Raw genomic sequence first — 9,158 nt, 5'->3', positions numbered from 1 at the left:
ATTGTGTACCTATATATGAGCCTGGGAGGTGGTGGGAACTAAGCTCACTGAGCGGAAGGGGCCAATGGACCCCAGACAACAAATGAAAACACAGGGATGGCAGTGAGGGTCATAGGGTAAAAATAAGGCAACTGGAAGAGGACATTGAGGTGGGAAGTGTGTAGTAAATGAGGCAGGGGGTTGCAAGAAGAGAAAGTATGGTCTCATGCTACCCTAGAGAACTGGCTTCTATCCCTGCCTCTGCCACAGCATTCCTACGTGATGCTGGGCAAATCATATAAACCAGACTTTTCACATATGGTCCCTAATTGTATACCTAATTTCTAGGCACCCAACTTGAGACCCTGGGGTCTGATTAGCAGAAGTGTTGAGCATTCACACTACAACTGGAGTCTCTGGGAGTTGTCCTCTGAGCATATAAAGTGCTATAAAAAGCTAAATATTCTGAAAACTCCGGCATCTAAAATTAGGCACCCTAAATCAGTGGATACTTGTGACCTCTATCACTCTCTGCCTCCGTTCTCCGTGTGTAAAATGGGGATAATACCACCCCTCACCTCACGGGGCATTGTACAAACGAATGAATTAATGTTTGTAAAGCCCTCAGATATTATAGTGACAAGCACCACAGAAATGCCCAGGAGGAAATTAATAATTCTGTGTTCAGAGCAGGGTGTGAATTGTCTGCAGCAAATAAGGCCAATGGAAACATATTGAACAAAACAAAATATGATCTAGCTGCTCATTCAGTGAGCACCGTCTGTCCTGTGCACTGACTAAAGCGAGGGTCTATGAAAGAACAAGTATTTGATCATATAATTAAAGACTGTATCAGAATGCATATGCAGGGTGCATGGGGGGGAGGCAAATGAAGGTTGCACGGGCAACCTTAGCTCTGGCACTTCCTAATTTTTGACTTTACACACACAAACTAACGATAGGTTATAATTAGACAGTACATTATTGGGGATGGGACTTAGCAAACAGCAGAATGGGGAAGACATAACTTAATGAGTAATGACAACAAAGAGTGAGGGAGGCAACCTTGTCATATAATCCCATTCATACATTTATCAAGCTCCCTCTTAAAATTAGTTAGGTTGCTGGCCCCCATTACTTTTATTGGGAGGCTGTATCGGAACTTCCCTCCTCTGCTGATTAGAAACCTTCTTCTCATTTCCAACCTGAATGTATTCATGGGCAGAGGAGGTTGCAATAATTTGCCAGGTGTAAATATTCAGGAAGGAGTAGAGTTCTTCAGTGTGATGCAGTCAAGAAACATAAACCTTAGGCTGAACTATCAGGAAACTTTCCTATCATTGGCTGTGGAATAATTGCTCCGTAGGGATGTGGTGGTCTAAAACAAGCCTGGATAAAACACTAAAAGTATTGGGACTGATGCTGCATTTGCAGGGTAACGGACTAGATGATTTAACAGACCTTTCCCAGTCCTAACTTCCATGATTATTTGCGATTTGTCTGGATCGAATCTACCTCTCCATTCCTGACCCAGTTTATCTGTCACTTTTAAGACTGCAGTGCTGCCAAAAATACTGACACTTTTGTGACAGGCCTGAGAGCCTGAGAATGCCACTCTTTCACACAAAAAGGCCCTGTAGGGGTATGTCTACACTACGAAATTAGGTCGAATTTATAGAAGCCGGTTTTATAGATATCGGTTTTATACAGTCGATTGTGTGTGTCCCCACATAAAATGCTCTAAGTGCATGTAGCTGGCGGACCGCGTCCACAGTACCGAGGCTCGTGTCGACTTCCGGAGCGTTGCACTGTGGGTAGCTATCCCACAGTTCCCGCAGTCTCCGCCGCCCATTGGAATTCTGGGTTGAGATCCCAATGCCTGATGATGCAAAACAGTGTCGCGGGGGATTCTGGGTACATGCCGTCAGGCCCCTCCCCCTCCATCAGAGCAACGGCAGACAATCGATTCGCGCCTTTTTACCTGGGTTACCTGTGCAGACAACATACCATGGCAAGCATGGAGCCCGCTCAGCTCAGCTCACCGTCACCATATGTCATCTGGGTGCCGGCAGACATGGTACTGCATTGCTACACGGCAGCAGCTAATTGCCTTTTGGCAGTAGATGGTGCAGTATGACTGGTAGCCTTCATCAGCTATCTGGGTGCTGGCAGACGTGGGGCTGCATTGCTACACAGCAGCAGCCCCTTGCCTTTTGGCAGTAGATGGTGTATTATGACTGGTATCCGTTGTTGTCGTACTCCAGTTCAATCAGAGGCACCTGGGCAGACATGCTTTGTCTCCTGGAGACTCAGTCCTGCCGGCAGTCCTATTGAACCGTCTTGACGATGATGGCTAGCAGTCATAGTACAGTATCTTCTGCCAAGCACCCAGAAGATGCCAAGGGCTATCAGTCATGCTGCACCGTCTGCTGCCAGCTTAAGATGTAAAAAATAGATGTATTCATTTGCTTCCCCCTCCCTCTGTGAAATCAACGGCCTGCTAAACCCAGGGTTTTGAGTTCAATCTTTGGGGGGGCCATTCTGTGTGACAGTTGTTTGTGTTTCTCCCTGATGCACAGCCACCTTTGTTGATTTTAATTCCCTGTACCTGTACGCCATGTCGTCAGTCGCCCCCCCCCCCCCGTCATTTTCACGCCTTTTTTCAGACCAGACGCCATAGCACTGGGATCATGGAGCCCGCTCAGATCACCGCGGCAATTATGAGCACTATGAACACCACACGCATTGTCCTGGAGTATATGCAGAGCCAGGACATGCCAAAGCAAAACCAGGACCAGCCGATGAGGCGATTGCAGCGCGGCGACGAGAGTGATGAGGAAATTGACATGGACACAGCCCTCACACAAGGTACGGGCCCCAGCAATGTGCAAATCATGGTGTTACTGGGGCAGGTTCATGCCGTGGAACACCGATTCTGGGCCCGGGAAACAACCACAGACTGGTGGGACCGCATCGTGTTGCAGGTCTGAGACGATTCCCAGTGGCTGCGAAACTTTCGCATGCGTAAGGGCACTTTCATGGAACTTTGTGACTTGCTTTCCCCTGCCCTGAAGCGCCAGAATACCAGGATGAGAGCAGCCCTCACAGTTGAGAAGCGAGTGGCGACAGCCCTGTGGAAGCTTGCAACGCCAGACAGCTACCGGTCAGTCGGGAATCAATTTGGAGTGGGCAGATCTACTGTGGGGGCTGCTGTGATCCAAGTTGCCAGGTCAATCAAAGACCTGGTGATATCAAGGGTAGTGACTCTGGGAAACGTGCAGGCCATAGTGGATGGCTTTGCTGCAATGGGATTCCCAAACTGTGGTGGGGCGATAGACGGAACCCATATCCCTATCTTGGCACCGGAGCACCAAGCCACCGAGTACATAAACCGCAAGGGGTACTTTTCAATGCTGCTGCAAGCCCTGGTGGATCACAAGGGACGTTTCACCAACATCAACGTGGGATGGCCGGGAAAGGTACATGATGCTCGCGTCTTCAGGCACTCTGGTCTGTTTCGAAAGCTGGAGGAAGGGACTTTCTTCCCAAACCAGAAAATAACCGTTGGGGATGTTGAAATGCCTATCGTGATCCTTGGGGACCCAGTCTACCCCTTAATGCCATGGCTCATGAAGTCGTACACAGGAAGCCTGGACAGTAGTCAGGACCTGTTCAACTACAGGCTGAGCAAGTGCCGAATGGTGGTGGAATGTGCATTTGGACGTTTAAAAGCGCGCTGGTGCAGCTTACTGACTCGCTCAGACCTCAGCGAAAAGAATATCCCCATTGTTATTGCTGCTTGCTGTGCGCTCCACAATATCTGTGAGAGTAAGGGGGAGACATTTATGGCAGGGTGGGAGGTTGAGGCAAATCGCCTGGCCGCTGATTACGCGCAGCCAGACACCAGGGCAGTTAGAAGAGCACAGCAGGGCGCGGTGCACATCAGAGAAGCTTTGAAAACCAGTTTTGTGACTGACCAGGCTACGGTGTGAAACTTCTGTTTGTTTCTCCTCGATGAACCCTCCGCCCCCCCCCCCCACCCGGTTCACTCTACTTCCCTGTAAACCAACCACCCCACCCTCCCCTCCCCCCTTCGAGCACCACTTGCAGAGGCAATAAAGTCATTGTTACTTCACATTCATGCATTCTTTATTAATTCATCACACAACTAGGGGGATAATTGCCAAGGTAGCCCAGGATGGGTGGGGGAGGAGGGAAGGAAAAGGACACACTGCAGTTTAAAACTTTAAAACTTTAACACTTATTGAAGGCCAGCCTTCCGATGCTCGGGCAAACATCTGGGGTGGAGTGACTGGGTGGCCGGAGGCCCCCCCACCGTGTTCTTGGGCGTCTGGGTGAGGAGGCAATGGGACTTGGGGAGGAGGGCTGTTGGTTACACAGGGGCTGTAGCGGCGATCTCTGCTCCTGCTGCCTTTCCTGCAGCTCAACCATACGCTGGAGCATATCAGTTTGATGCTCCAGCAGCCGGAGCATCGACTCTTGCCTGCTGTCTGCAAGCTGACGCCACCTATCATCTTCAGCCCGCCACTTGCTCTGTTCATCCCGCGATTCAGCCTGCCACCTCTCCTCTCGTTCATATTGTGCTTTTCTGTAGTCTGACATTGACTGCCTCCATGCATTCTGCTGTGCTCTTTCAGCGTGGGAGGACATCTGGAGCTCCGTGAACATATCATCCCGAGTCCGCCATTTTCTCCTTCTAATCTTTGCTAGCCTCTGCGAAGGAGAAACATTTGCAGCTGGTGGAGGACAAGGGAGAGGTGGTTAAAAAAGACACATTTTAGAGAACAATGGGTACACTCTTTCATGTTAAATTTTGCTGTTCACATTACACAGCACATGTGCTTTCGTTACAAGGTCACATTTTTCCTCTTATATTGAGGGCCTGCTGGTTTGGTGTGAGATCACTCACGCGGTGCTAGGCAACAGAATTCGGCTTGCAGGCAGCCATGGTAAGCCACAGTCTTTTGGCTTTTTTAACCCTCATAACATGTGGGAATGGTTTCAAACAGTAGCGCCCTCATTTCCCATACCAAGGACCCGTTGGGTTGGCCATTTAAAATGGGTTTGCAATGTAAAAGGAGGGGCTGGGGTTTCCGGGTTAACATGCAGCACAAACCCAACTACCCCCCCCACACACACACACCCCCAATTCTCTGGGATGATCCCTTCACCCCTCCCCCCACACCGCGTGGCTAACAGCGGGGAACATTTCTGTTCAGCCGAGCAGGAATGGGCACCTCTGAATGCCCCCTTAATAAAATCACCCCATTTCAACCAGGTGACCGTGAATGAATCACTCTCCTGAGGATAACAAAGAGAGATAAGGAATGGATGTTGTCTGCATGCCAGCAAACACCAGGACCATACGCTGCCATGCTTTGTTATGCAATGATTCCAGACTACATGCTACTGGCCTGGCGTGGTAAAGTGTCCTACCATGGCGGACGGGATAAGGCAGCCCTCCCCAGAAACCTTTTGCAAAGGCTTTGGGAGTACATGAAGGAGAGCTTTCTGGAGATGTCCCTGGAGGATTTCCGCTCCATCCCCATACACGTTAACAGACTTTTCCAGTAGCTGTACTGGCCGCGATTGCCAGGGCAAATTAATCATTAATCATTAAACACGCTTGATTTTAAACCATGTGTAATATTTACAAAGGTACACTCACCAGAGGTTCCTTGTGTGCCCTCAGGGTCTGGGAGCACGCCTTGGATGAGTTCGGGGGTTACTGGTTCCAGGTCCAGGGTGATAAACATATCCTGGCTGTTGGGGAAACCGGTTTCTCCGCTTCCTTGCTGTGAGCTATCTTCATTGTCTTCATCATCATCTTCCGCGTACCCCGAACCCGCTTCCCTGTTGCGTGTTTCTCCATTGACGGAGTCAAAGCACACGGTTGGGGTAGTGGTGGCTGCACCCCCTAGAATGGCATGCAGCTCCGCGTAGAAGCGGCATGTTTGTGGCTCTGCCCCAGACCTTCTGTTTGCCTCTCTGGCTTTGTGGTAGGCTTGCCTTAGCTCCTTAATTTTCACGTGGCACTGCTGTGCGTCCCTGTTATGGCCTCTGTCCTTCATGGCCTTTGAGACTTTTTCTAATATTTTGCCATTTCGTTTACTGCTACGGAGTTCAGCTAGCACTGATTCGTCTCCCCATATGGCGAGCAGATCCCGTACCTCCCGTTCTGTCCATGCTGGAGCTCTTTTGCGATCCTGGGACTCCATCATGGTTACCTGTGCTGATGAGCTCTGCATGATCACCTGTGCTCTCCACGCTGGGCAAACAGGAAATGAAATTCAAAAGTTCGCGGGGCTTTTCCTGTCTACCTGGTCAGTGCATCTGAGTTGAGAGTGCTGTCCAGAGCGGTTACGATGAAGCACTGTGGGATAGCTCCCGGAGGCCAATAACGTCGAATTCCGTCCACACTACCCCAAATCTGACCCGCAAAGGCCGATTTTAGCGCTAATCCCCTCGTCGGAGGTGGAGTAAAGAAACCGGTTTAAAGGGCCCTTTAAGTCGAAAGAAAGGGCTTCGTTGTGTGGACGTGTCCAGGCTTAATTTGATTTAACCCTGCTAAAGTCGACCTAAACTCGTAGTGTAGACCAGGCCTAAGAGAGGCAAAATGGGAAGTTAGGCCCTGGCGTCAGTTGTGTGGGGTTTTTGTTTGCAACTGACTAGAGCTTTTTTAAAAAAAAAATACTATCTTTCCGCACATTCTAGTGTATTTCAGTGGCTGGACTGATCTGATACCACATGGGAATCCTGGCCAACATCCACAAGGGTGGGGAAAGTACACACTTGAACGCTTACTTACTGAGGTGCCAGCTAGAAAGGTGTTCTCATATAAAAGGTTCTCATCAACAGAAGTTAAAAACAAATTCTTCCCTCCGCCAAGCCCCAGTTACAAAGGGGGTGGCTGTAATTAGCTCCAGTCGATATAAATTAGGTGTGGCCTGTTAGCACAAGTGCAATTCTAAACTTTGCCCAGCCAAGGTGCTGTGTTGGCAACTTTCCTAGACCCTGCAGGACAGAGGTGGGGGAACCAGAACCACACCTACCTGCCGCCAGCCACCGTCATCGCTAGTACCGAAGGCGTGGCCCTAGTGCTACGAGCCCCAACATGCAGCACTCCTTTTTGAGCAGTGTGGTTTGGCTCATGGAGTTTTAGCATTTGCCATATACCACGTCTACCTCCATGATACCCGATAGCCACATAGAATTACATGCAGTTATCATCTTAACACTAATAATAGTTAATGCCTAAAGATCCCAGTCAGTGACCAATGTTCCATTGAGCTAGTCATGTAGAGATACTAATTCCCTGCCCCAATGAGTTACAAGCTAAGTTGCAATAGAACATAGCAGGTAGACAAAGAAAACAAAGTGGCGGGGAGAGTTTGATGGGCAAAGTAATGGTACAACAACCTTACCTCAGCACAGCTAAACAGTCATGATGATTCAACACCTCTAGCTGTTGTCAGCTGGGTACATTGTGGGCATCATGGCAGAAGTGAATTTACTAGATGACCTTTGGTTCTATCTTCCCCAGATCGGAGGAGAGGGTGCACAGCGCAGATAGGAATTTATTATTGTGGGGAAAGCCCTGCCTTACATTTTGTTCTGAAAGGGGTGAGATTTGCAGTCATGCTGATTTCTTGTAATAGAGAAGTTGGGCCATTTGCTGAGAAAGTCCCATCACCTGTTCTCACAAAGGTCACCCTTGGCATTAACAGCTCCGGGTGTTACAAGCTTGCCAAGGACCAGACTGTGCAGACTACGTGTTCCAGGGCAGATCACTTTGCAGTAGGACTTTAGCCTTTGTGGGTCGCACTTGTGTATCCAAGTTAGGTGGGACTTCGTAACAGACCCCTATGAGTCAGGCAAATTGGAACATTGCACACTCGGACCTATAATCTCTTTGCAGAGCTTTGTCTACACTAGCACTTTTGTTGTAAGACTTTTGTTGGTCAGGGGTATGAAAAAAACACTGCATGAGGCTGAAGCCTCTTTATTGGTGGTTCATGAGTGGCTGGGAGATCATTCATGTAACTCAGTTGGGTGTGGCCCTGCCTGTGGATGGTAAGTGCAGTGCCTATCAGAGGTTGTAGCTTGACATCAGCATCACAGTGTGAGGGACAGCCCAGGCTGGTGGGTTTGGAGGGCACAGCAGTCTCCCAGTCCAGGTTTCACCCCGGGGACCCCCAGCACAGAGGGGTTCAGGGAAGAGGCACATAGTGGTAAGCCTTCCAATTTAAGGTGACCAGGTGTCCGATTTTCAACCGGAACACCCGGTCGAAAAGGAACCCTGGCAGCTCCGGGCAGCACCACCAACCAGGCAGTTAAACGTCTGGTCGGCAGTGGTGAGGAGCTAAGGCAGACTAGTCCAGCTCCTAGGTGGGGGGTCACAGGGCTCCGCGTGCTGCCCCTGCCCCAAACACTGGCTCCACACTCCCATTGGCTGTGGCCGCCCCGCCTAGGAGCTGGACCTGCTGACCACTTCCAGGGTGCAGTGCAGAGCCAGGACAGGCGGGGAGCCTGCCTTAGCCCTGCTGTGTCATTGACTGGGAGCCGCCAGAGGTAAGCCCGTGCCCCAACCCCGAGCCCCCTCCTGCACCCCAACCCCCTGCCCCAGCCCAGAGCCCCCTCCCACACGCTGAACCCCTCATTTCTGGCCCCACCCAGAGCCCACACTCTCAGTTAGAGCCCTCACCCGCTCCTGCATCCCTGCCCCAGCCCAGTGAAAGTGAGTGAGGGTGTGGGAGAAGTGAGCGGAGGGCATGGCCTCGGGGAAAGGGCGGACCTAAGGTGTTCGGTTTTGTGCAGTTAGAAAGTTGGCAATCCTATTTCATTTATGTGTGTGACGGAGGGACACATATTGGGCAGACCTACCTTTGTGTGAGTTTGGGCACCCTCCATCAAGAGTGGGTCATATTAGGGGAGAGGATACATACTAGAAGATGGGAGCCCCCTTCTGGGTGAGGGTGGCACATCTAATAAAAAGAAACTTGGAGGCAGTGTGATCCAGTGAGTAGAGCAGAGCAACAAACTAGATACCAGGAGATCCGTGTTCTACTCCCGACTTGACCATTGACCTTGGACAAGTCCCCTCTCCTCCCACACAGTCTTATTTATTTATTGTCAGATCCCTAGGTCAGAAACTGTCT

The sequence above is a fragment of the Terrapene carolina genome, unplaced genomic scaffold (assembly GCF_002925995.2).
Source record: "Terrapene carolina triunguis isolate 2854851 unplaced genomic scaffold, T_m_triunguis-2.0 Scaffold51, whole genome shotgun sequence".
NCBI classification, from domain to species: domain Eukaryota; kingdom Metazoa; phylum Chordata; order Testudines; family Emydidae; genus Terrapene; species Terrapene triunguis.
The sequence above is the reverse complement of the archived record's forward strand: the minus strand, read 5'-3'. Positions refer to the sequence as shown.